This window comes from Semicossyphus pulcher, unplaced genomic scaffold (genome assembly GCF_022749685.1).
Source record: "Semicossyphus pulcher isolate SPU_LCO1_2020_fin unplaced genomic scaffold, fSemPul1.0.p SCAF_17, whole genome shotgun sequence".
NCBI classification, from domain to species: Eukaryota; Metazoa; Chordata; class Actinopteri; order Labriformes; family Labridae; genus Semicossyphus; species Semicossyphus pulcher.
The window spans coordinates 23,290,001-23,313,856 of record NW_027211681.1 but is presented as its reverse complement, the minus strand read 5'-3'; the positions used below and the strand labels follow the sequence as shown (position 1 = coordinate 23,313,856).

At 41.7% G+C, this 23,856-nt stretch overlaps 30 non-coding genes across 30 annotated transcripts; all 30 read right to left on the bottom strand.

Moving 5' to 3' along the window:
• Positions 1–5,600: 5,600 nt before the first annotated feature.
• Positions 5,601–5,672, bottom strand: trnac-gca (transfer RNA cysteine (anticodon GCA)). Its single transcript has one exon. It is a non-coding gene; the product is annotated as a tRNA-Cys (tRNA).
• A 193-nt stretch (positions 5,673–5,865) lies between these two features.
• Positions 5,866–5,937, bottom strand: trnac-gca (transfer RNA cysteine (anticodon GCA)). Its single transcript has one exon. It is a non-coding gene; the product is annotated as a tRNA-Cys (tRNA).
• Positions 5,938–6,133: 196 nt separating this feature from the next.
• On the bottom strand, positions 6,134–6,205 carry trnac-gca (transfer RNA cysteine (anticodon GCA)). The gene has a single exon. It is a non-coding gene; the product is annotated as a tRNA-Cys (tRNA).
• Positions 6,206–6,400: 195 nt separating this feature from the next.
• Positions 6,401–6,472, bottom strand: trnac-gca (transfer RNA cysteine (anticodon GCA)). Its single transcript has one exon. It is a non-coding gene; the product is annotated as a tRNA-Cys (tRNA).
• Positions 6,473–6,667: 195 nt separating this feature from the next.
• trnac-gca (transfer RNA cysteine (anticodon GCA)) lies at positions 6,668–6,739 on the bottom strand. The gene has a single exon. It is a non-coding gene; the product is annotated as a tRNA-Cys (tRNA).
• A 193-nt stretch (positions 6,740–6,932) lies between these two features.
• Positions 6,933–7,004, bottom strand: trnac-gca (transfer RNA cysteine (anticodon GCA)). Its single transcript has one exon. It is a non-coding gene; the product is annotated as a tRNA-Cys (tRNA).
• A 195-nt stretch (positions 7,005–7,199) lies between these two features.
• trnac-gca (transfer RNA cysteine (anticodon GCA)) lies at positions 7,200–7,271 on the bottom strand. The gene has a single exon. It is a non-coding gene; the product is annotated as a tRNA-Cys (tRNA).
• Positions 7,272–7,464: 193 nt separating this feature from the next.
• Positions 7,465–7,536, bottom strand: trnac-gca (transfer RNA cysteine (anticodon GCA)). The gene has a single exon. It is a non-coding gene; the product is annotated as a tRNA-Cys (tRNA).
• Positions 7,537–7,729: 193 nt separating this feature from the next.
• On the bottom strand, positions 7,730–7,801 carry trnac-gca (transfer RNA cysteine (anticodon GCA)). The gene has a single exon. It is a non-coding gene; the product is annotated as a tRNA-Cys (tRNA).
• Positions 7,802–7,994: 193 nt separating this feature from the next.
• On the bottom strand, positions 7,995–8,066 carry trnac-gca (transfer RNA cysteine (anticodon GCA)). Its single transcript has one exon. It is a non-coding gene; the product is annotated as a tRNA-Cys (tRNA).
• Positions 8,067–8,261: 195 nt separating this feature from the next.
• On the bottom strand, positions 8,262–8,333 carry trnac-gca (transfer RNA cysteine (anticodon GCA)). The gene has a single exon. It is a non-coding gene; the product is annotated as a tRNA-Cys (tRNA).
• Positions 8,334–8,528: 195 nt separating this feature from the next.
• Positions 8,529–8,600, bottom strand: trnac-gca (transfer RNA cysteine (anticodon GCA)). Its single transcript has one exon. It is a non-coding gene; the product is annotated as a tRNA-Cys (tRNA).
• A 195-nt stretch (positions 8,601–8,795) lies between these two features.
• Positions 8,796–8,867, bottom strand: trnac-gca (transfer RNA cysteine (anticodon GCA)). Its single transcript has one exon. It is a non-coding gene; the product is annotated as a tRNA-Cys (tRNA).
• A 193-nt stretch (positions 8,868–9,060) lies between these two features.
• trnac-gca (transfer RNA cysteine (anticodon GCA)) lies at positions 9,061–9,132 on the bottom strand. Its single transcript has one exon. It is a non-coding gene; the product is annotated as a tRNA-Cys (tRNA).
• A 195-nt stretch (positions 9,133–9,327) lies between these two features.
• Positions 9,328–9,399, bottom strand: trnac-gca (transfer RNA cysteine (anticodon GCA)). Its single transcript has one exon. It is a non-coding gene; the product is annotated as a tRNA-Cys (tRNA).
• Positions 9,400–9,594: 195 nt separating this feature from the next.
• trnac-gca (transfer RNA cysteine (anticodon GCA)) lies at positions 9,595–9,666 on the bottom strand. The gene has a single exon. It is a non-coding gene; the product is annotated as a tRNA-Cys (tRNA).
• Positions 9,667–9,861: 195 nt separating this feature from the next.
• On the bottom strand, positions 9,862–9,933 carry trnac-gca (transfer RNA cysteine (anticodon GCA)). The gene has a single exon. It is a non-coding gene; the product is annotated as a tRNA-Cys (tRNA).
• Positions 9,934–10,119: 186 nt separating this feature from the next.
• trnac-gca (transfer RNA cysteine (anticodon GCA)) lies at positions 10,120–10,191 on the bottom strand. The gene has a single exon. It is a non-coding gene; the product is annotated as a tRNA-Cys (tRNA).
• A 193-nt stretch (positions 10,192–10,384) lies between these two features.
• Positions 10,385–10,456, bottom strand: trnac-gca (transfer RNA cysteine (anticodon GCA)). Its single transcript has one exon. It is a non-coding gene; the product is annotated as a tRNA-Cys (tRNA).
• Positions 10,457–10,649: 193 nt separating this feature from the next.
• Positions 10,650–10,721, bottom strand: trnac-gca (transfer RNA cysteine (anticodon GCA)). Its single transcript has one exon. It is a non-coding gene; the product is annotated as a tRNA-Cys (tRNA).
• Positions 10,722–10,916: 195 nt separating this feature from the next.
• On the bottom strand, positions 10,917–10,988 carry trnac-gca (transfer RNA cysteine (anticodon GCA)). Its single transcript has one exon. It is a non-coding gene; the product is annotated as a tRNA-Cys (tRNA).
• Positions 10,989–11,183: 195 nt separating this feature from the next.
• Positions 11,184–11,255, bottom strand: trnac-gca (transfer RNA cysteine (anticodon GCA)). Its single transcript has one exon. It is a non-coding gene; the product is annotated as a tRNA-Cys (tRNA).
• A 193-nt stretch (positions 11,256–11,448) lies between these two features.
• trnac-gca (transfer RNA cysteine (anticodon GCA)) lies at positions 11,449–11,520 on the bottom strand. Its single transcript has one exon. It is a non-coding gene; the product is annotated as a tRNA-Cys (tRNA).
• Positions 11,521–11,715: 195 nt separating this feature from the next.
• On the bottom strand, positions 11,716–11,787 carry trnac-gca (transfer RNA cysteine (anticodon GCA)). The gene has a single exon. It is a non-coding gene; the product is annotated as a tRNA-Cys (tRNA).
• Positions 11,788–11,973: 186 nt separating this feature from the next.
• Positions 11,974–12,045, bottom strand: trnac-gca (transfer RNA cysteine (anticodon GCA)). Its single transcript has one exon. It is a non-coding gene; the product is annotated as a tRNA-Cys (tRNA).
• Positions 12,046–12,238: 193 nt separating this feature from the next.
• trnac-gca (transfer RNA cysteine (anticodon GCA)) lies at positions 12,239–12,310 on the bottom strand. Its single transcript has one exon. It is a non-coding gene; the product is annotated as a tRNA-Cys (tRNA).
• A 193-nt stretch (positions 12,311–12,503) lies between these two features.
• Positions 12,504–12,575, bottom strand: trnac-gca (transfer RNA cysteine (anticodon GCA)). The gene has a single exon. It is a non-coding gene; the product is annotated as a tRNA-Cys (tRNA).
• Positions 12,576–12,770: 195 nt separating this feature from the next.
• Positions 12,771–12,842, bottom strand: trnac-gca (transfer RNA cysteine (anticodon GCA)). Its single transcript has one exon. It is a non-coding gene; the product is annotated as a tRNA-Cys (tRNA).
• A 195-nt stretch (positions 12,843–13,037) lies between these two features.
• trnac-gca (transfer RNA cysteine (anticodon GCA)) lies at positions 13,038–13,109 on the bottom strand. Its single transcript has one exon. It is a non-coding gene; the product is annotated as a tRNA-Cys (tRNA).
• A 193-nt stretch (positions 13,110–13,302) lies between these two features.
• trnac-gca (transfer RNA cysteine (anticodon GCA)) lies at positions 13,303–13,374 on the bottom strand. Its single transcript has one exon. It is a non-coding gene; the product is annotated as a tRNA-Cys (tRNA).
• Between the last annotated feature and the right edge of the window lie 10,482 nt (positions 13,375–23,856).

The window sequence follows — 23,856 nt, the reverse complement described above, 5'->3', positions numbered from 1 at the left end:
AGTTTTAAGAATTCTAGCCAAGCAAAATTGGCCTACCACATTGGCAGATTTTTTTGCTCAATATAAGACAATTCGACCAAATGTAAGTTTATTTGGCTATTTCTAGTAGGGCTATTTTTGCAGTGAATTGGTTAAAAGGTCTAATTATTAAATCAAGGGCTGGCTTGTCGTTGTCCTACATTTTTTAATATTTTTTCTGCGATGTTACGACGTAAAAAACTTTCAGAGTTGCGTTTTTTCCAGTCTCAAAGCGAGTTGTTAGAGAGTCTGAAATGAGTCATCTCTCGTGCCCCTGGACGTACGCCATGCAGCATTTTTGGTGTAAAAAGACTGCTGCATGTTTTAAAGACAAATGACTTTATAGGCTTTTCAGTATTCACCTGCTTTCCCAATCTGAACTTCATTCACAATGGAAAGACAGTGACCCCGACTACACGGGGTCATACACACCCTGGTACACTCTAGCTTGTGTGTGAAAGGATGAGTTTGTCCTCAGAGGTTAGTACTCCTCCTCTCCTGACGCATTTCCTAAGCGCCAAATGTCTGCACAGACTTTTCTTAGTAACTCTGCAAAAAACCACAACTGTGCAAATTTACACAGAAAAACCACCAAAACTTCCCCAGATGGCAAGTTTGGGGAAGTGGCTTTCCTTTCGAGCATGTGCGATATGTGTATTTGCGTCTGAGTACGTGCTTTTCAAACCTCGGTAGTGTGCGTTCACGCCTGTGCTCATCATTCACACCAGCTTGTGCCTTTTCTGTGACACTTATGATGCTTTGTTCCAAAATTAAGAACTTGGGTCCAGGTTCGGTTTCGTCTGTTTGCCCTCGCATTGGGAAAATAAACCCCGGGCTGGAAAGATCTGTGGTCGTGCCTCACTGAAAGTCGTTCATCTCGAAAGGTTAACTGCTGGTGTTGTAGAGGGGGGCAACACAGGTGCAGGAAAGTTTGAGTTATTTCAGATCACTGAGCCTGCAGCCTGTTCTTTTTCATGTCTAACTGCATTAAGAACTTAAAGGCAGATACTTTCAGATGGAAGTACAGCACGACGTCTGTTATTGCAGAAATTGCACAATGCAATTGCAAAACAGTCTCTTCCCCGTCACCTTAAATTAACCCTGATTCTTTCCACACAAGAGTTTGACAAAGTGTTCGACAGGATAATTTTTGGGGGGTCGAATTTGCTGCATGCATATTAGCATAAGCACGTTTTTGTTCTGTGATAAGGTCACCAAACTGAGTGATATTTAGTGATAGATGTCCAATCATCATCGATTGTAAATGTAGTCATAAAGTCACTGTGTGCACTTTACTGTCTGAGAAAGTTCAGCTCACAGAGCTACCAGCTCTGCAGCGTCATCCTTGCATCTCTTAATTCTTAAGCTGTAATCTGGCTCAATTAATACACCTGAATATCCAACTCAGCCATCTGCATCCTGGACCAGAGCATTATATTTTGGGAAGCAATTTTTGCTGTTTGTAAAATAGTTTTGTCGTTTGTTGAAAATACAAGCGAAAGCAGAGCCTAGAAATCCCATGCTCACAAACTATGTCTCTGTATGCCTGCACATTATGATAAGAAGCTTTTTTTGTCATGATATACAGAGTACAACGAAATTGTGAGTGTCCCTACCAGCGGTGCTTAAAAATACACTCCCATTCCACAACACACACCAATCATAAATCCATAAGACAATAAAACAATAAAACAAGGCAGGTAAAAGTGCATTGATGTAAATTGCCAGATCCAATTGCACAAGCACATTAAATATATTGCACAGGTGGTATAATAAATATTAAATGTAATAGTTGTATAATAAATAAAATGTCATAAAGTAAACGGAAACTCTTGTGCCAGATGAGAAGAACTGAAGATTTTGCAGCATCAAGATGAGGTGCAAAATCTGCAAAGAATCCCTTTAACAGCAAATATAAAACTAGTTACTCATGAGGCAATCTCTTATCTAATGAACTTGAAAAAAGGGAAGCCATCGGAGAAGCAACATTTTGAAAGGAAATAATTATATCTAAATGTAGTTTGTTGTCTTTTTACATTCTCTGTGTGTGAGGAAAGTTTAAAGGAGAGCGGAGAATTTCAACCCTCCACCCCGAGGGCATCAGAGAAGTGAGGGTCTGAGTGAGCGAGGTGCTTCAAGGCCATCATTTGTTTTTACAACGGAAAAACCTGTCAAAGCTTTCCTGCGCTAATTTGAAGTCAAGGTAGGCCGACATTGCTTCAAAATCCAATGAAAGTCTCAGTCATTACTACTTTTTTAATCTCTTAATAGTTCACTTGAAAGATGGAGGAGGAAGACAGAGACCCTCATTCACACTTGGCAACTCTCCCTCTTCCTTTAAGCTCTTGTCAGCAACACAGCGAACATGTTCGGAAAGTGCATGAAGGGGCTGTTTGATGTCTGACACCAAGACCTTATAGAAGACCTATGGAAACACATGGTGGCCTGGTTGTGGCAGGATCACAGGGCAGCGAACAACGGGGAGGATTGAGTGTGGCTGGGAGAGGAGGAGAAGGAGAGGAGGAATAAAGCGAGTGAGGAAGAGGAGGAGGAGTGTGTGAGGCTTCCAACCCCAAAGGGCATCCCATGTGAAGCTTCAGAAGACTTTGTGGAAGGAGAAATAGAGGATTTTTTTTGGAAGTAGAGGAAGGGGACCCTCCTACAGCAATATGAGGGGAAATTCCCACCAATTGAAGGACCCACCCCTCAGATCAAAGTGTGTGTGCAATTATGAGTGTGTGCGTGAAGAGCGTGCTACACCTGTGAGCCACACGCACCTTAAGAAGCGAAGAGAAGAGGTGCTAAGAGTGTGGAAGGAATGCAGGTATGAAAAAGTACTCTGAAACACGACCCTGTCATGTTGCGGCGTAACCAAGCAGAGCCTGCTTACTACAGCCATACTGTTTGTTTTCATGGTAGTAACATACATGCTTACATACTGTGTACACCTGTTAGAGAAGGCTGTAATTCACTGCTAAAGTATGCATGTCTCTGTGCATGCAGTAGGGGTCATTTGAACAATTGGTTTTACATGTCGCTGTCATGTTAATTTCAGATATGAAGTAGTACCCCTATTTGTCATATCATATAATTGTGATAATACTTTCACTTTAAAATTCCATGTCGTCAGACCAGTAGAGAGACTTTGCTGGATTTAAATGTGACGCATCCTCCATTATCAGGGGACATGAAGGTCTGAACTGAGGACCTCTAAGATAAGATAAGATAAGATAAGATAAGATAAGATAAGATTTTTGCTACAACACAAAGACAGTAAGCAAAAAGGTAAATACAAATAGAAATAGGAATAGATCAAAATAAAATAAAATAAAATAAAATAAGAGTATATATAACTGGTATACAAAAGTGACATGGTATGGGATATATATGGATAATAGCAGCAACATTAAGCAGTATGAAATAGTTCGGTATAAATAAGGTGCAGTAGAAAAAGTGTCAAATAAATACAGCATGTTAGATTACAGCATGTATATAATGCAGTATGATTTGGAATATTAAGTCAATAACAGTGTATATTACAGCCGCAAAAACAGCATATCAGATGTAATAATGTGTTAGTACAATATGACAATATACGTATAGATACTAGAATATAATACTATCGTAACTATCGTGACTATAGTAATGATTACATAATATAGTGCAGTATAATATGGAGGTGCGTAGTAATATGAAGACATAACAGTATATGGCAAGTATATAATCTAGATCTGCAGTCAAGCGCTCACTGAAATACAACTGCACATGATTGTGGCTACTGATCTTGAAACCACTGATAGAGCATCAACCACATGATGAAAATCCTCATCTGGGCACAAATCAAAGAAAAAAGTTTCTTTTCTTTTCGTATACATAACAAAAAAACTCACTTCCCTTTCTGTGGGATTGACAGATGGTTAAAAAAACCATAATTGGGAGCCAATGTAAAAAAACAGTTTTCACTTCATACGTCAACGATCAAAGACAACTATTTTAAGCAATTTTGCAGTATTCATTTTAATACCCACCACCAAGATTTAAATTGGGAACCTCTTGATCTGCAGTCAAACAATCTACCACTGAGCTATACCCCCTATTACAAATGCTACAGAAACATTAATTCATCAGCAAAATTCTAACAAACTACCCAGTAATCTCTATAAACTGATATCGGAATATGACTACAGAGTCTGTAGGGGGTCGACAAGATCGTTGGTTTAAAAAGTGATCTGTCTGTCTATTGTTGTATTGATTAACCAGGTTTGAGCAAGCTTTGGTTGTATGCAGTACCACAGTCCACAGTTCATTGTCCAGAATGCCACGCCCGAAACCCATCAGCTATCATCCCGGGGTGAAAACTTTGCTTTTAACTAATCTCTATAGATGGATATATGTCTACGAGTAAAGAAACCCGTCTGTTCCAATGTTACAGTGTGTCTTGATAAGTAAGGAAAACATTCCAACATTATTCTCACAAGAAAAGATCAGAACTGTCCAGTGTGTCGTGACTGTTGGAAAGGAGGATGAGAGAGACTGACAGCAACTATGCGTATTAGGGAGGGGGGTGTTTGACTTTTAACCTTCTTTAGTTACTCATAACATCTGACATGAAAGAGGAAAAGGGCCTGACACACATAAAGAAGGCAGCGACTCCCACAACCACCCACATGTGCAAACACTGGCACATGCAAGAACACAAAAAGAAACCAATAACAAGTGAGTGGACCATAACAGATAAAGCGCTAGTAGCTCAACGTATACTTAAATACTCTAAGGGTTAAGGAGAGATAACATCAGAGTACAATACATGCAGAACTGCAGTTAAAAGGTGCAACTCTGACAAACTGTAATATGCTGAGTTAAGTTGCTTGCAGAGAGAGTGTGGGAGTCACACTGGTGTTAATGCTCATGAGGCTGGTTAATGAGGTGAAGATGGATGCCCACTGTTGTTGAAGAGTGGGACAACAAAAAACAGGCAACACAGACATTTTCCTTGAGGTTAAAATTCATTTTACAAGAAGACACAATACAATATTATGCAACAAAATATGATCTGATAAAGTGCAAATGAATACATTGAAATATTATATGGTATGATGTTTGAAATCAAAGTGAATCATTACAGTTTGACACATTTACAGGAAGACTAGAAAAAAACTAAAGCAGCTTATTAACCATGAAAGTTATGAATTGGGAAAAAAAACAACCACAAGAAGGCAGCAATAACATGATTCAAATGCAGGTCATGGGTAATAACTACGTTTCAATCATTGTTTAAAAATTAATTACATGAAAAGGACCTTTGAATATATGAGGGGAACTGTCCCTTTTGTTTTCTGTTCTAAATATTACTAACAATAAACTATGACTTGATAAGAGAAAACATGCATAATTTCCACTTCATTAGTTGACAAAATTGAAATGATATATACAACTGAGAGTTTACTATAGTAATAAACAATGAACGAGCCGTTTTTCCATTAGATTCAATTCACCGAGCTGGCCATATTAGCTGATGTTATTAGCTTATTGTATGATGGCACCAAATTCTATAAATAAGCATGTGTTCACAACACTCCCATAGGGGGCACCCAGATTTGAACTAGGGACCCCTTGATCTGCAGTCAAATGCTCTACCACTGAGCTATACCCCCTCACATGCAAATGTATTTTGAAATGTTCGTCATTCTCCAAGCAATTGATGTTAACTCAAAATTGCAGATAGGTGATTTTCTTTGCCCTCAACTTTGATGCAGGGTTGGGCCGGGGATTTGTAATGCAGTGGTTGGCTTTCATTGTGTGCCTGCAAAAAGTCAAAAAGTAAGCATGTGTTCACAACACTCCAATAGGGGGCACCCAGATTTGAACTGGGGACCTCTTGATCTGCAGTCAAATGCTCTACCACTGAGCTATACCCCCTCACAACCAAGGGACTTTTGAAATGTACCTCATTCTGCAAGCAAATTGATATTAACTCAAAATTGGAGATGGGTGATTTTCTTTGCCCTCAACTTTGATGCAGGTGTGGGCCGGGGATTTATTCATGCAGTGGTTGGGTTTGATTGTATGCCTGCACCACGGTCAATAACTAAGCATGTTTTCACACCACTCCCATAGGGGACACCCAGATTTGAACTGGGGACCTCTTGATCTGCAGTCAAATGCTCTACCACTGAGCTATACCCCCTCACAACCAAGGGACTTTTGAAATGTATGTCATTCTCCAAGCAATTGATGTTATGTCAAAATCTCAGATAGGTGATTTTCTTTGCCCTCAACTTTGATGCAGGTGTGGGCTGGGGATTTATTAATTCATCGCTCAGCTTGCGTTGTGTGCCTGCTCCAAAGTAGATCACTAAGCATGTGTTCACAACACTCACATAGGGGGCACCCAGATTTGAACTGGGGACCTCTTGATCTGCAGTCAAATGCTCTACCACTGAGCTATACCCCCTCACAACCAAGGGACTTTTGAAATGTATGTCATTCTCCAAGCAATTGATGTTAACTCAAAATCGCAGATAGGTGATTTTCTTTGCCCTCAACTTTGATGCAGGTGTGGGCCTGGGATTTATTCATGCAGTGGTTGGCTTTGATTGTATGCCTGCACCACAGTCAATAACTAAGCATGTGTTCACAACACTCTCATAGGGGGCACCCAGATTTGAACTGGGGACCTCTTGATCTGCAGTCAAATGCTCTACCACTGAGCTATACCCCCTCACAAACAAGGGACTTTTGAAATCTCTCATTCTCCAAGCAATTGATATTAACTTAAAATTGCAGGTAGGTGATTTTCTTTGCCCTCAAATTTGATGCAGGTGTGGGCTGGGGATTTATACAGGCATTGCTCAGCTTGCATTGTGTGCCTGCACCACAGTCAATAACTACGCATGTGTTCACAACACTCCCATAGGGGGCACCCAGATTTGAACTGGGGACCTCTTGATCTGCAGTCAAATGCTCTACCACTGAGCTATACCCCCTCACAACCAAGGGACATTTGAAATGTATGTCATTCTCCAAGCAATTGATGTTATGTCAAAATCGCAGATAGGTGATTTTCTTTGCCCTCAACTTTGATGCAGGTGTGGGCCTGGGATTTATTCATGCAGTGGTTGGCTTTGATTGTATGCCTGCACCACAGTCAATAACTAAGCATGTGTTCACAACACTCTCATAGGGGGCACCCAGATTTGAACTGGGGACCTCTTGATCTGCAGTCAAATGCTCTACCACTGAGCTATACCCCCTCACAAACAAGGGACTTTTGAAATCCCTCATTCTCCAAGCAATTGATATTAACTTAAAATCCCAGATAGGTGATTTTCTTTGCCCTCAACTATGATGCAGGTGTGGGCTGGGGATTTATTCATGCAGTGGTTGGCTTTGTTTGTATGTCTGCACCACAGTCAATAACTAAGCATGTGTTCACAACACTCCCATAGGGGGCACCCAGATTTGAACTGGGGACCTCTTGATCTGCAGTCAAATGCTCTACCACTGAGCTATACTGCCTCACAAACAAGGGACTTTTGAAATCCCTCATTCTCCAAGCAATTGATATTAACTTAAAATCGCAGGTAGGTGATTTTCTTTGCCCTCAACTTTGATGCAGGGTTGGGCCGAGGATTTGTTAATGCAGTGGTTGGCATTCATTGTGTGCCTGCCCCAAAGTCAATAACTAAGCATGTGTTCACAACACTCTCATAGGGGGCACCCAGATTTGAACTGGGGACCTCTTGATCTGCAGTCAAATGCTCTACCACTGAGCTATACCCCCTCACAAACAAGGGACTTTTGAAATCCCTCATTCTCCAAGCAATTGATATTAACTTAAAATCCCAGATAGGTGATTTTCTTTGCCCTCAACTATGATGCAGGTGTGGGCTGGGGATTTATTCATGCAGTGGTTGGCTTTGTTTGTATGCCTGCACCACAGTCAATAACTAAGCATGTGTTCACAACACTCACATAGGGGGCACCCAGATTTGAACTGGGGACCTCTTGATCTGCAGTCAAATGCTCTACCACTGAGCTATACCCCCTCACAACCAAGGGACTTTTGAAATGTACGTCATTCTCCAAGCAATTGATGTTAACTCAAAATCGCAGGTAGGTGATTTTCTTTGCCCTCAACTTTGATGCAGGGTTGGGCCGAGGATTTGTTAATGCAGTGGTTGGCATTCATTGTGTGCCTGCCCCAAAGTCAATAACTAAGCATGTGTTCACAACACTCCCATAGGGGGCACCCAGATTTGAACTGGGGACCTCTTGATCTGCAGTCAAATGCTCTACCACTGAGCTATACCCCCTCACAACCAAGGGACTTTTGAAATGTATGTCATTCTCCAAGCAATTGATGTTATGTCAAAATCCCAGATAGGTGATTTTCTTTGCCCTCAACTTTGATGCAGGTGTGGGCCTGGGATTTATTCATGCAGTGGTTGGCTTTGATTGTATGCCTGCACCACAGTCAATAACTAAGCATGTGTTCACAACACTCTCATAGGGGGCACCCAGATTTGAACTGGGGACCTCTTGATCTGCAGTCAAATGCTCTACCACTGAGCTATACCCCCTCACAACCAAGGGACTTTTGAAATGTATGTCATTCTCCAAGCAATTGATGTTCACTCAAAATCCCAGATAGTTGATTTTCCTTGCCCCAAACTTTGATGCAGGTGTGGGCCGGGGATTTATTCATGCAGTGGTTGGCTTTGTTTGTATGCCTGCACCACAGTCAATAACTAAGCATGGGTTCACACCACTCCCATAGGGGGCACCCAGATTTGAACTGGGGACCTCTTGATCTGCAGTCAAATGCTCTACCACTGAGCTATACCCCCTCACAAGCAAGGGACTTTTGAAATCCCTCATTCTCCAAGCAATTGATATTAACTTAAAATTGCAGATAGGTGATTTTCTTTGCCCTCAACTATGATGCAGGTGTGGGCCTGGGATTTATTCATGCAGTAGTTGGCTTTGTTTGTATGCCTGCACCACAGTCAATAACTAAGCATGTGTTCACAACACTCACATAGGGGGCACCCAGATTTGAACTGGGGACCTCTTGATCTGCAGTCAAATGCTCTACCACTGAGCTATACCCCCTCACAACCAAGGGACTTTTGAAATGTAGCTGATTCTCCAAGCAATTGATGTTAACTCAAAATCGCAGATAGGTGATTTTCTTTGCCCTCAACTATGATGCAGGTGTGGGCTGGGGATTTATTCATGCAGTGGTTGGCTTTGTTTGTATGCCTGCACCACAGTCAATAACTAAGCATGTGTTCACAACACTCTCATAGGGGGCACCCAGATTTGAACTGGGGACCTCTTGATCTGCAGTCAAATGCTCTACCACTGAGCTATACCCCCTCTCAACCAAGACACTTTAGAAATGTATGTCATTCTCCAAGCAATTGATGTTAACTCAAAATCCCAGATAGTTGATTTTCCTTGCCCCAAACTTTGATGCAGTTTTGGGCCGGGGATTTCTTCATGCAGTGGTTGTCTTTGTTTGTATGCCTGCACCACAGTCAATAAGTAAGCATGTGTTCACACCACTCCCATAGGGGGCACCCAGATTTGAACTGGGGACCTCTTGATCTGCAGTCAAATGCTCTACCACTGAGCTATACCCCCTCTCAACCAAGACACTTTATAAATGTATGTCATTCTCCAAGCAATTGATGTTCACTCAAAATCCCAGATAGTTGATTTTCCTTGCCCTCAACTTTGATGCAGTTTTGGGCCGGGGATTTCTTCATGCAGTGGTTGTCTTTGTTTGTATGCCTGCACCACAGTCAATAAGTAAGCATGTGTTCACACCACTCCCATAGGGGGCACCCAGATTTGAACTGGGGCCCTCTTGATCTGCAGTCAAATGCTCTACCACTGAGCTATACCCCCTCACAACCAAGGGACTTTTGAAATGTAGCTCATTCTCCAAGCAATTGATGTTAACTCAAAATTGCAGATAGGTGATTTTCTTTGCCTTTGCCAGTGTGGGCTGGGGATTTATTAATTCATTGCTTAGCTTTCATTGTGTGCCTGCTCCAAAGTAGATCACTAAGCATGTGTTCTCACCACTCACATAGGGGGCACCCAGATTTGAACTGGGGACCTCTTGATCTGCAGTCAAATGCTCTACCACTGAGCTATACCCCCTCACAACCAAGGGACTTTTGAAATCCCTCATTCTCCAAGCAATTGATATTAACTTAAAATCACAGATAGGTGATTTTCTTTGCCCTCAACTATGATGCAGGTGTGGGCTGGGGATTTATTCATGCAGTGGTTGGCTTTGTTTGTATGCCTGCACCACAGTCAATAACTAAGCATGTGTTCACACCACTCCCATAGGGGGCACCCAGATTTGAACTGGGGACCTCTTGATCTGCAGTCAAATGCTCTACCACTGAGCTATACTGCCTCACAAACAAGGGACTTTTGAAATCCCTCATTCTCCAAGCAATTGATATTAACTTAAAATTGCAGGTAGGTGATTTTCTTTGCCCTCAACTTTGATGCAGGGTTGGGCCGAGGATTTGTTAATGCAGTGGTTGGCATTCATTGTGTGCCTGCCCCAAAGTCAATAACTAAGCATGTGTTCACAACACTCCCATAGGGGGCACCCAGATTTGAACTGGGGACCTCTTGATCTGCAGTCAAATGCTCTACCACTGAGCTATACCCCCTCACAACCAAGGGTCTTTTGAAATGTAGCTCATTCTGCAAGCAATTGATGTTAACTCAAAATCACAGATAGGTGATTTTCTTTGCCCTCAACTATGATGCAGGTGTGGGCTGGGGATTTATTCATGCAGTGGTTGGCTTTGTTTGTATGCCTGCACCACAGTCAATAACTAAGCATGTGTTCACAACACTCTCATAGGGGGCACCCAGATTTGAACTGGGGACCTCTTGATCTGCAGTCAAATGCTCTACCACTGAGCTATACCCCCTCACAACCAAGGGACTTTTGAAATGTATGTCATTCTCCAAGCAATTGATGTTAACTCAAAATCGCAGATAGGTGATTTTCTTTGCCCTCAACTTTGATGCAGGTGTGGGCCTGGGATTTATTCATGCAGTGGTTGGCTTTGATTGTATGCCTGCACCACAGTCAATAACTAAGCATGTGTTCACAACACTCTCATAGGGGGCACCCAGATTTGAACTGGGGACCTCTTGATCTGCAGTCAAATGCTCTACCACTGAGCTATACTGCCTCACAAACAAGGGACTTTTGAAATCCCTCATTCTCCAAGCAATTGATATTAACTTAAAATCGCAGGTAGGTGATTTTCTTTGCCCTCAACTTTGATGCAGGGTTGGGCCGAGGATTTGTTAATGCAGTGGTTGGCATTCATTGTGTGCCTGCCCCAAAGTCAATAACTAAGCATGTGTTCACACCACTCCCATAGGGGGCACCCAGATTTGAACTGGGGACCTCTTGATCTGCAGTCAAATGCTCTACCACTGAGCTATACCCCCTCTCAACCAAGACACTTTAGAAATGTATGTCATTCTCCAAGCAATTGATGTTCACTCAAAATCCCAGATAGTTGATTTTCCTTGCCCTCAACTTTGATGCAGTTTTGGGCCGGGGATTTCTTCATGCAGTGGTTGTCTTTGTTTGTATGCCTGCACCACAGTCAATAAGTAAGCATGTGTTCACACCACTCCCATAGGGGGCACCCAGATTTGAGCTGGGGCCCTCTTGATCTGCAGTCAAATGCTCTACCACTGAGCTATACCCCCTCACAACCAAGGGACTTTTGAAATGTAGCTCATTCTGCAAGCAATTGATGTTAACTCAAAATTGCAGATAGGTGATTTTCTTTGCCTTTGCCAGTGTGGGCTGGGGATTTATTAATTCATTGCTTAGCTTTCATTGTGTGCCTGCTCCAAAGTAGATCACTAAGCATGTGTTCGCACCACTCACATAGGGGGCACCCAGATTTGAACTGGGGACCTCTTGATCTGCAGTCAAATGCTCTACCACTGAGCTATACCCCCTCACAACCAAGGGACTTTTGAAATCCCTCATTCTCCAAGCAATTGATATTAACTTAAAATCACAGATAGGTGATTTTCTTTGCCCTCAACTATGATGCAGGTGTGGGCTGGGGATTTATTCATGCAGTGGTTGGCTTTGTTTGTATGCCTGCACCACAGTCAATAACTAAGCATGTGTTCACACCACTCCCATAGGGGGCACCCAGATTTGAACTGGGGACCTCTTGATCTGCAGTCAAATGCTCTACCACTGAGCTATACTGCCTCACAAACAAGGGACTTTTGAAATCCCTCATTCTCCAAGCAATTGATATTAACTTAAAATCGCAGGTAGGTGATTTTCTTTGCCCTCAACTTTGATGCAGGGTTGGGCCGAGGATTTGTTAATGCAGTGGTTGGCATTCATTGTGTGCCTGCCCCAAAGTCAATAACTAAGCATGTGTTCACAACACTCCCATAGGGGGCACCCAGATTTGAACTGGGGACCTCTTGATCTGCAGTCAAATGCTCTACCACTGAGCTATACCCCCTCACAACCAAGGGACTTTTGAAATGTATGTCATTCTGCAAGCAATTGATGTTAACTCAAAATCACAGATAGGTGATTTTCTTTGCCCTCAACTTTGATGCAGGTGTGGGCTGGGGATTTATTCATGCAGTGGTTGGCTTTGTTTGTATGCCTGCACCACAGTCAATAACTAAGCATGTGTTCACAACACTCTCATAGGGGGCACCCAGATTTGAACTGGGGACCTCTTGATCTGCAGTCAAATGCTCTACCACTGAGCTATACCCCCTCACAACCAAGGGACTTTTGAAATGTATGTCATTCTCCAAGCAATTGATATTAACTTAAAATCGCAGGTAGGTGATTTTCTTTGCCCTCAACTTTGATGCAGGGTTGGGCCGAGGATTTGTTAATGCAGTGGTTGGCATTCATTGTGTGCCTGCCCCAAAGTCAATAACTAAGCATGTGTTCACACCACTCCCATAGGGGGCACCCAGATTTGAACTGGGGACCTCTTGATCTGCAGTCAAATGCTCTACCACTGAGCTATACCCCCTCACAAGCAAGGGACTTTTGAAATCCCTCATTCTCCAAGCAATTGATATTAACTTAAAATCGCAGGTAGGTGATTTTCTTTGCCCTCAACTTTGATGCAGGGTTGGGCCGAGGATTTGTTAATGCAGTGGTTGGCATTCATTGTGTGCCTGCCCCAAAGTCAATAACTAAGCATGTGTTCACAACACTCTCATAGGGGGCACCCAGATTTGAACTGGGGACCTCTTGATCTGCAGTCAAATGCTCTACCACTGAGCTATACCCCCTCACAACCAAGGGACTTTTGAAATGTACGTCATTCTCCGAGCAATTGATGTTAACTCAAAATTGCAGATAGGTGATTTTCTTTGCCCTCAACTTTGATGCAGGTGTGGGCCGGGGATTTATTCATGCAATGGTTGGCTTTGATTGTAAGAGGTTCAGACGTACCAGCTTCATTAATGTAGACATTCATGGTCTGCTGTAGTATTCAAAACACGTCTCTGAGAGACACACAGAAAGAAAAGTCCCAGTCATATTGTTCTCTATATCGGCATTCAGTGAATGCCTCTTATCAGATCAGATTAATTGGCTGGAACTAAGTGTTGTATAATTTGTTTTAAGCTGTTATTTGTACAGTACATTTCATGCAGTGTGATGAGTTTTGATAAGATTTGTGAGCATTTATTGTGTTTAAGTTAGCTAATGCTCAACAACAATATGAAACAATAAAAGATTTATGTTCCAGGTAAACTGTGTCTCTAATTTTGGGTGTGTACTTTGTGCCGCTACCTACCTGTACATGTATCTTAATGTTAATTGTTATGTTTGAATACATTAAATTATACTAAAGCTGTTGCATGGGAAACATCACTCTATAACTCTATAATGATAGCTTGATATCACGCATTGACTACTGCAACTCCCTACTAGCAGGCCTTCCTGCATGCACATTCAAATCTCTGCAGATGATCCAGAACGCAGCAGCGCGACTGGTCTTCAACCAAACCTGTCGGCTCCAGTGTCCGATTGCACTTGAAACTGTTTGTTGGCACCTGCTGACTGTGTTCCCTCCTGTCTTGATCATTGCTTGTGTTTTATTAACTTAATTAAATGTACGTCGCTTTGGACAAGATCGTGTGCTAAATGAAATTGTAACATTGTAACTGTTTATTTCTACCCATTTTTCAGGGGCCTTAAAAAAACACTTTATAATTATCACTATAGGGTCTGTAAAGCTGGACTGCAGTTCAAACCATCTCCTTTTTCGTTTATATTCAGCTCATATGATTAAATCGAAGACATTAGGTCAATACAGCAGCAGTAATGAGATTTAGAAAGCAAAGCAAAGTGGAATGCGCTGTAGGTAATCTGGGTAGATTGGAAATTAATGGGCGGAACAGTTGCTTTAATTTGCTGCTAAAAGTGACGCAGAGGAGGACGAAGAGGAGAGACATTAAGGATGGCAGAGGCAGAAAGAGTAGAGAAGGATAATAGAAAGGTAGTAAAGAAGGATGTAGATAAAATGTAGATGACCGTGATGACGATATGACTACAGCTCATCCTCTTGTGCTGGAAATTGTACATATGGATAAAAAAGTACTTTAAATGGCACTTATGTCAGTGCAGATGAAGACGATGTTGTCCAGTCATGCTGTCATGTGTTTATCACTAATCGGATCATTACTGTGCAGGTCCATATAAAGTCATAACAACCACATCCGCTGTTGCGACTGTAATTAGGAAAAACGTCTGCTGCAATTCTTCCTGTTTTTTTCCCTCAGCCGAAGGGTCCAATTCCCACATGACCTGGAAAGAGGGAAACCGGACACACGTGCACACACACACACACACACACACACACACACACACACACACACAAAAGAATACAACAGTTTTACATTATGTCACACAAGTATAGGGACACATGACGTTTCCTGCTGCTCCAGGGTGCAGGGCATCATCACCAAGGTTTTTACTGAGTGTCTTGTGATGCAAATTTCTTTACATTAAGTTTAAAATATGTGTTAAATGTTGTGACCACAGTGTTAGCGTTAAATATGTGTGTCTGTAAAAAGAGAAATATAGAAAGTTCAAGTTTTCACATGTGTGTGCAAATATATGGAAGGAGATAATAGCCATAATGTTATATCAGATCACGTCAAGATGTTTGCACCGCTAAATACCCGAGTGCTATAAATGCAGTGACATTTACATTACACAAATATTAACGTGCATTATCTATACTGTCATTGGGCAAAAGGCAGGGTACACCCTGGACTGGTCGCCAGGGCTGACACATAGAGACAGACAACCTTTTGCACTCACACCTATGGGCAATTTAGAGTCACCAATTAACCTAATGAGCATGTCTTTGGACAGTGGGAGGACATTCAAAGGCCAACTTTACCCAAACTGGAGTTTGAACCAGTGACCTTCTAGTTATGAGGCAACAGTGCTAACCACTGCACCACCGTGCAGCCTCCTTTATGAGCCTTTTGTGTAGCCATAGCTTAGTTTACATAAGTTTAATATTTTCCATTACTTTTTTACATGAGGTTCTGTGGGGTTCCGAATGAACCTGAATAATTAACAAAATCAAAATGTATCAAAAACAAAATGAAGGTCTTTTTTACTGCCTCTTTGGAAACTCTTGTTAGCATTGCATGGTCACGTATTTACATGTTTTCAGCCTAAACTGGTCTGAAAAAAATCAGTTTCCCTTTGGAGAAAAAAGATTTGAAAATTTGGTGAAATACTGACTAATTGCTGTGGCTAACATGCCAGTGCTAGCTAGCAAGTTAATGGACTAAATCAATGGTTCTCAAAGTTAGGAGGGATCCCCGAGGAGGTTTCAGGGTGGTCATCAGGAAGCAGCTTTCACCTTTAATTCCATTAACAAGTGTCACAGTGACTGAATGTGGGTTTAATACACTTTCTATAAGAAAACACCCAAAAGCAAAAATCCTTTCACAGTAATATACTGAGATAAAATCTAATCATGTGGGGGACAATGGTTCTAATCTTTGTTGTGATACACTTTGAGAACCACTGGACTAAAGCTGTTATGTTCAATCTAACTGTTAAAGACTGTGGTTTTACTGGTGATCTCCCAGGTGTATGCTTGCATCTGAGCTGTCTGGATGTGGAGGTGTATCGGACATGAAGTGTGCACACTCAGTCATCTCTTCCTGCATGAATAAAAGGCGGTCCTCTGTGTTTCACACTCCTGAACCTGGTGACAGCCGTGTTCCACAGCTGCTCCACGCTCGCTGCCTCATTGTGCTGTTTGTATATTTAGCTGCTCCGTTCCACTTCCTCTGCTGTTGATGGTGGGAAAACACACAACAATACAGCCGTGATTCTCAGCTCCCTCCCCAGCTCTCCTTTCCTCTCCTCTCAGCATCCTCCCCCCCCCTCCTCCCCTTTTCCTCCCTCACGCCTTCCCTTGACTCAGTACTCCCTCATTCGCTTTCCATCCCATCAAAGCGTTCTTTGAGAAGGAAACTGTGAAGTGATTCACAGAGCCAAAACAATGCCAATGGGCAGCCATGTTGTTCCGGATTGCAGTTAGTATTTGATTAGCACCAGTTCAAATACAATATGAGGGACGAAAATGGAATAAGAGGCTGTGAAATCTAAAACAAGACCTGGGAGGGAAACACCGACAAATATTACTCATACTCACAATCTGGCAAAGTTGCATAGTTGTACTTTACTATTCTCGGTTCTATTGTAACTTGTCCATTGTTAACGTCAGGGTACAGAACAACACATTTCTGCTCTTTAGTCATATTATTTGCCAGATTCCAAAGCTCATTGCTCACTTTGCTTTTGAAAGAGATTATATACTTGATGATGCACATGTTAAGAGGACTGATTGATGTTGGATCCAGGAGTCAAACCACTGAGGACGACCCATATGCGATTGATCAGACCCCTGCGAGGGACATAGTGGAAGTTTAACTCAATTGATCTGAGCTTACGTAACTTTATGACATAAATACATGGAGTACAATATTCATAAATGGGTATGTAATTATCAATGTCTTATGTCAGTGAATTAAAAAATCATGCTTTAGGACATATGAAATGCTCTGCTTGAAATAATAAATTGTGTCTGATATGTTTTTTTCTGCAGAATACGTCTAATTACCTTGTAAAAATCCGCCCAAGGCGTCTCCTCTTTCTCCCTCATTAAAAATTCCCCAATCTGCATAGTCCTCGCCCACTATGTACTACGTTTCTCCTTTCATAAAATTACAGCTGAAAACAAAACATGTCTCTGCCATCGTTTAGTGGCAACTTGTTGAAACTTAGCTAGCTTGAAATGTAGTATTTAGTAGTAGTAACGTTAACGTTAGTAGTCAGTAGTGAGTTTGCAAAAATTACGATGACGGTTACAGCTGGCTCGCACATCGCCGGAAGTGGTTGCCATAGGTTGCACATAATGATATGCATAGCGTCACCCCGTCCATTAACGGGATTGGCTCCTTAGGTTTGCGACATCACAAACCTGCCAATCTGAAAACGTGTTGTTCAGCCTGTCCTTGGTACACTGCAGTTTAAAAGCAGAGAGGCCCAGCCATGGAGATGACTGCTGATGTTGTCCCTGATATGTCTTGTAGCACATGATGAACACCACATGGAGATGTTTACAAGGTTAAACACTTGATTTTCACGGGTCTTTAAAACTACAGATGCGAGTCTAGACAATGCAGATTAATTGTATTCTCTTACGCAGCTATTAATTTAGTCATAGGATTATTTTTTCTGCATGAATGTATTACCCTTTCCTTGCAAAGGCCAACTGTATCTTAGACACCGGTTGCTCAGTGTTTTACGTCACCAAACACTGAAGCGGCGTTGTTGTCTGTCTTATGCAGCTGGTATTTGTCAGAGAATGCCATTAGTCTGAGTTTTAGTGAGGGATGTGCAGTGACATGTAATCGGCTAAATGCTGTTTTACATTCCCAAAAAGAATTACGTTGATACATGTAATTCTGTGTTTGAAAGTCACCTCAATCTAATCCTCCAATCACTAAAGTAAATAATACTTTTGGGAAGCTAGAGTGGATGTTTGAAGCATGATCACTTGCTGCACAGCATAGTTTCCCCATGTTTGTATCATGACATAACTGGCCTCAAAAATGACCCTACTTGGCAGTGTAAACATTGAGATAACTGCTTCCCACCAAAGTGGTTGGCACAGTGTAAATAAATCCAGCAGCTAAAACTAAAGGTTCTCTGTCATTGATCCTGTGGGATTTATCGGGGATAATCTTTGCTGGAAGATCCACTACAGATCTAATATGCCCTGATTAAGACAGGCTGGCTAGACAGCAGCAGAGTGAGTCGTAGAGGTCGTGTGATCCTTTGACCTGCGTTTGAACTCTGGGTGGGAGCGCAGCGGCTGTTTGCCTCATCCTGCGACTGGCTGAGGCGACGGAGGAAGTTGGCAAGAAGAGAGGAGGAAAAGAAACTGAGTCTATTAATTAGATCAGGATATTGGAGAGGAAGTTAATTAGCACTCTCGCACACATGCCCAGTGAGATTTCAAAAGGAAAACAGTGGAGAGTGAAAAGAGAGGAGACGAAACCAAGTAAGTGGAATGAAAAAAATTAGCCTTCAAAGGACCTGGTCTTGCACGGACTAACCTAATATCTCTAAATGTGACTAAAGAATCATTCGATTACTTCTGTATTGGTTGTCTGGTCAGGGGGAAAATTGGGGGAAAGTCCTTGTTGCTCTGAGCTTATTAAAGCTTCTGAAATTAGGTGAGTCTGCACCACATTACAACCACATTTATTTACAGTAGGTCCAAAGTTAACACCTGAAGAGTACGTCCAAATTTGTTTTTCTCCCCCAAAAAGGAGCTTCTCTATAAATATGTAAACCAAGCTTTTTGAAAATTATAACATAAGCCAATCTAATCTGTTATTATTGTTTTTAAATGCCTCCCAAGAGTGAGATAAAAATGTCGATGAAGGTTAATTCATAGCCCTTGGTCTTTTGAGAACCATTTTTACCCTGTTGACCTTTTTCAACAGGTAACATTTTTGTCGTGACTAGAGGTCATCACTTTAATGTCCTGCATCATCCTGTTGGAGTATATTTACTATACTATAATAACCCTCATTGAACATCGTCCCTCACACAGTGTGCAAGCTTAGTTGCAAATGCAAAATAGGGGATTTAATTTTTTGGGCCTCAGAACCAACAGTTGTTTTTAGACTAGCTGATGTCCTACGTCCTGTTGTATTACATTTTAAAGAAGTAATCTTGAAGATTTTCATGAAATAAATGTCTGTTAAGTCTATCACCAAATGAGGTAACACAATGGTGATTGAACCTATGGCCCACTGATGAAAGCCTTTGCAGTATTACAGACTGTGTGGCTGTGGCGACTAGTCACGTTTTCCATCAGCCAGCAGTGGTTGGTCTGCCAGAGAGGGTAGGCGGAGCTAAGCGGCTGCTTTTCCGCTCTCTGCGAGTGTTGCGAGTAAACAGTAATCTACTATGGCTGAACAAACAAAGAAAAGATGGATGACTACAGATACAACTTCAACAATAAGTGAAAATCCAAAGAAAAAGAAACAAATTCGACGCTCAGATGAAGCAAACAGTCTGAAAAGGAAAGCGACCGTCAGCCAGGAAAATCAAGAGTTACAACCGGAGCCAACCGTGGACGTCACACATGCAGCACTGTCTGGATATCTGGGAAGTATGCTCCCGCAATTACCATTTATCACCACGGGTGCCGCCAAAGAGAACCATACTGAGATCTTCGAGATTACGACTTTAACTCTCTTAACGTGGGAAAACTCACCTGGAGGCAGTTTTGTCGCCTATGTGCTTCCCATGAATTTGTAATGGTGCAAAAATAGTCACTGATATCAAACACCTGTGACTTCCAGTGTTACAGACAGCTGTGCAACCTGGGGATTTGTTCTTCATTATTTCACCTGCTCAAACACACACACACACACGCACACACACACGTACAGTATATCTCCTTCCTGTCGCGGACATACTGGGAATTCCACGTTGCACATCGAGGACTGATAGCAAGCAGCACTGTAAACCTGATACTCTTTCAAGTTCACACACACACACACACACACACACACACACACATACAGTATATATACAGTACATGTTAACTGCGGTCATTACTGAGATGAGGGGTCGCACTTTATCCTGTCAGTGATAGCAGTGTGTCCCATCTGTCTGTCAATCACTCTGTACGCTGCAAGGTAAAAGGTCAGTGTTTACATTGGTACATGACTACGTGTTAGTGTGTGTGTGTGTGTGTGCATGTGTGTGTTTTCCAGGAATAGCAGCACAGGGATGCCTGCTTCCTCTGTCTCTGTCTCCTCTGGGAGGAAGAATCTGCCGTGACCCCCGGCTTCCATGGCGACCCAACCAGCCGTGACCCTGAAATGAAACACTGAGCTTACAGCTGAGGTCTGCTTAGGAAATGTAAGCAGATTTGTCCTCTGGTCAGTGAGTTTAAGACCAAACATATAATGAGACACTTTGTTACAGAGGCAGTGGAACTTTACAGAGAAGCAAAGGAGATGGAAGCAGACACTTGAAGGAGGTTTAGCTTTTGAATGCATCAGATTAGACGTGGATATTGCAATCTTCTCGCCTAATAAAAGACACATTTTGTTTTCACTCTTCAGACTAATGGATCGACAGAATCATTTATTAAGTGTGTCACTTAGAACTACTTTGAGTAACTTTCATGTTGAGTGTACTTGGCGACCCCTGCGGACAAAGCGGTACCTCTTCTGTCCTGTACATGCAAAGGCCGTATTCTTCCTGATGGTCTTGTTTGCTTTTGTAGGTCATATAGAGGCATCAGTATTCATTTTAGTCTGTTTCAGAACTGCTTAAAAACCTTTAACAGGGGCTGATTTTATATTCATTTGCTGATTCTCTTTGAAAAACTTGTTGTAATGACATCTGAAAATGTGGTGAATAAAATGTTTGAAGCACTTCTTTAAGGTCTTTCAATACCATCACTGGTTTTAGGCATTCAAAGTTTTTCCGTGTTATAACCATATTAGCACAATCACCTAAATGTGCTTGCAGTCAAACCCTATGCAATTCAAATATTTCAAAATGCGGACATGAAACAAACATGATAAGGATCAGCTTGTCATGTTGTGGACATAAAGTCGAGCAGCGATGGTGATAGTTGTAGTGTGAGACATCTTTATTTTTCCTTATTGACACACTCCATTATAGAATTCAGCTGCAGTTTGAACTTTAAGGTGGGGAAATGTCATGTTTACAACAGATCCTTCTCTTACAAAATATATATATATATTAGGATACCAGCAGGTGTTTTTTCATATCTCAAATGCCATGCTCAAGAAGTGATGGGATATTGTGAGAAGTACTGTGGAAACTGCAAACCTCACAGTCACCTGGCATCGTCGCGTATGTAGTAAACTAGATTAGTGTTAAAAAAAACTCACCATCAATATCAGATAAACTGGCAATATCAGTTAGGTATCTACTGTATAACTGAGTGGTGGGAAAAGGCTGTGGGCAAGATGCTTTTAAAAGCAGCCGCTTAGCTCCGCCTACCCTTTCTGGCAGACCAACCACTGCTGGGTGATGGAAAACTGCGTCACTAACTGTCACCACAGACATCCAGTCCATAATAATACTATATACTGCAAATGCAAAGGCTTCCATCAGTGGGCCATAGGCTCAATCACCATTGTGTTACCTCATTCGGCGATAGATATTGACTTAACAGACATTTATATAAATGAAAATTTTCGAGATTATTCCTTTAAGCTATGTTTTAACGAACACACAGCTGTGCCTGTATGGCACCCGAATAGGTTTGAGGAACACAGTCCTTTTTATTTTGCTCCCTTTGTGAACCCCAACCCTTCAATCCCAACAATAATCCCAGCAGATTACAACAAACGCTGGTGTTTTTTTGGGAAATCATTTGCCCCGGCTCTGACTCATATCTTTAAAAAACAACCTACTTGAAATGACTGATGATGTAATGCTCTCCCTGCATTAGAGGGAGAGACACACGCAGATGCTTTTTCACATCTTTTATCCAGGTTGCCTCTAAAGTTCTTCATGTCCCTCGTGAATAAGAATCCATTAAATTTCCTCCTGTGTTTTCAGTAAAATCATCAGTTTTTAGTGACTCATATTATAAAAGTGCAACCTTGAGTCAAATAAAAGAGAGCTCCCACAACCTGAAATTACCAATAACTGTTGCTTTAAAATAAAGTCTTTCAATACAAAAACAGACAAATTCCTAGTTTTAAATGTTCTCAGCAGAAGTTAAAGGTTAGTTTAATTAATCTCTGTCTTTAAATTCTAAAGAGACCTTCATATCATGATCTCTTAAAGAAACACTATTTTCTTTACAAAATGACTATTTTTTGTTACATGACATTTTACGGCACTTAAATGATCCCATCTTAACTTTCCCTTTAAGAGCACCCATGGGTGCTCAGGTCTCCTTGCTCCTAATAAGGAGGTGGTACACCCTGCCTTCATGAGGAGAGGAACAGGCCCTGGCACAAGATTGAGAACATAAGTCAAGCCAGCCACATGAGAGCTCAAGCTTCCGGTAAGAAACTTTCAAAGTAAAATGTTTTCTTTCTTAAGGTGCCATATTGTAAATGTCCCTGTCATCGCGGAAATACTGAGTGATAATAAGAACATCTGAGAAACAGGATGCAGTTATTCATTCAGGTTTCATTTTTATTTATGACTTTTTATGACCATATAGTCATAAAGTAGGGATGGTAATTTATCCAAACTCCGTCTCTGTCACAAGTTAAGATATTATTTAGTGTTATACTATGTTTAGTATTTTGTACATTTTTTAGGAACCATATCTTTTGCAACATTCTTTGCCTTTACTACTTTTTCATTTCTTTAAAACAAATACGATTATGTCAGTCTGCTGTAATTATCATACTTATGCTTCCCATTCTCAGTAGTCTTTATTTTGTCATCTACATTTAATTTGTTTGCTATTATGACAACTCAGTTTCAGCACAGAGAACAAAAATGTTCATGCAAAATAAACGTTTTCACTTATTTTGAAAGGAAAATCGTCCAGTTTCCGGTGTGATTAGGTTTTCCTCTGTCCGACTTGACGCTTAAAACTTAAGGAGGGAGGCTCTGTTCCTATGTGGAAAAGCTGCACACCACTTAAGAAGCAACCAGAGAGGAGACGCGCGGGGGGCGAGAACAACCTGATCCAGCCGAGCCGGTGAACGGAGACACACCGGGAGACGGAGCACAGACAGGGGGAGGCAGAGTGAGATATGCGCAGGGAGAAGCAATTGATAAGAGAGAGGCTTAGATAAGACAGATAAATCGTTTGCAGCCAAGTGAATCGCGCTGGGGTGAGAATTATTGGACTTTTGCAGTGAAGCGTTCAGAGAATTACGCACGAACGCGCCATTCTAAGATGAACCAACTTTTACGCACGGACCTTTGGAGATGCGGGGTTTTACTCATGCAGAAAGAGCTGCATTACTGTTACATTTAGATGAGATTTATGAACGGGGGCTCGTAATCTGATCTGTTTTGTCTGGAGTTTAACAGGACTTTTGCACTTTTTGACGAATCATTTTTAAAAATCAAAACATTTGGAGACATTCTTGGAATCCTAGCGGAGGCTTATTGGGACTGAGTCTTACACTGCAGCCTGATATAACAGAAAGGAGTTGTGTGGCTGTAGCCTTTGTGTATCATAAGATCCTGCA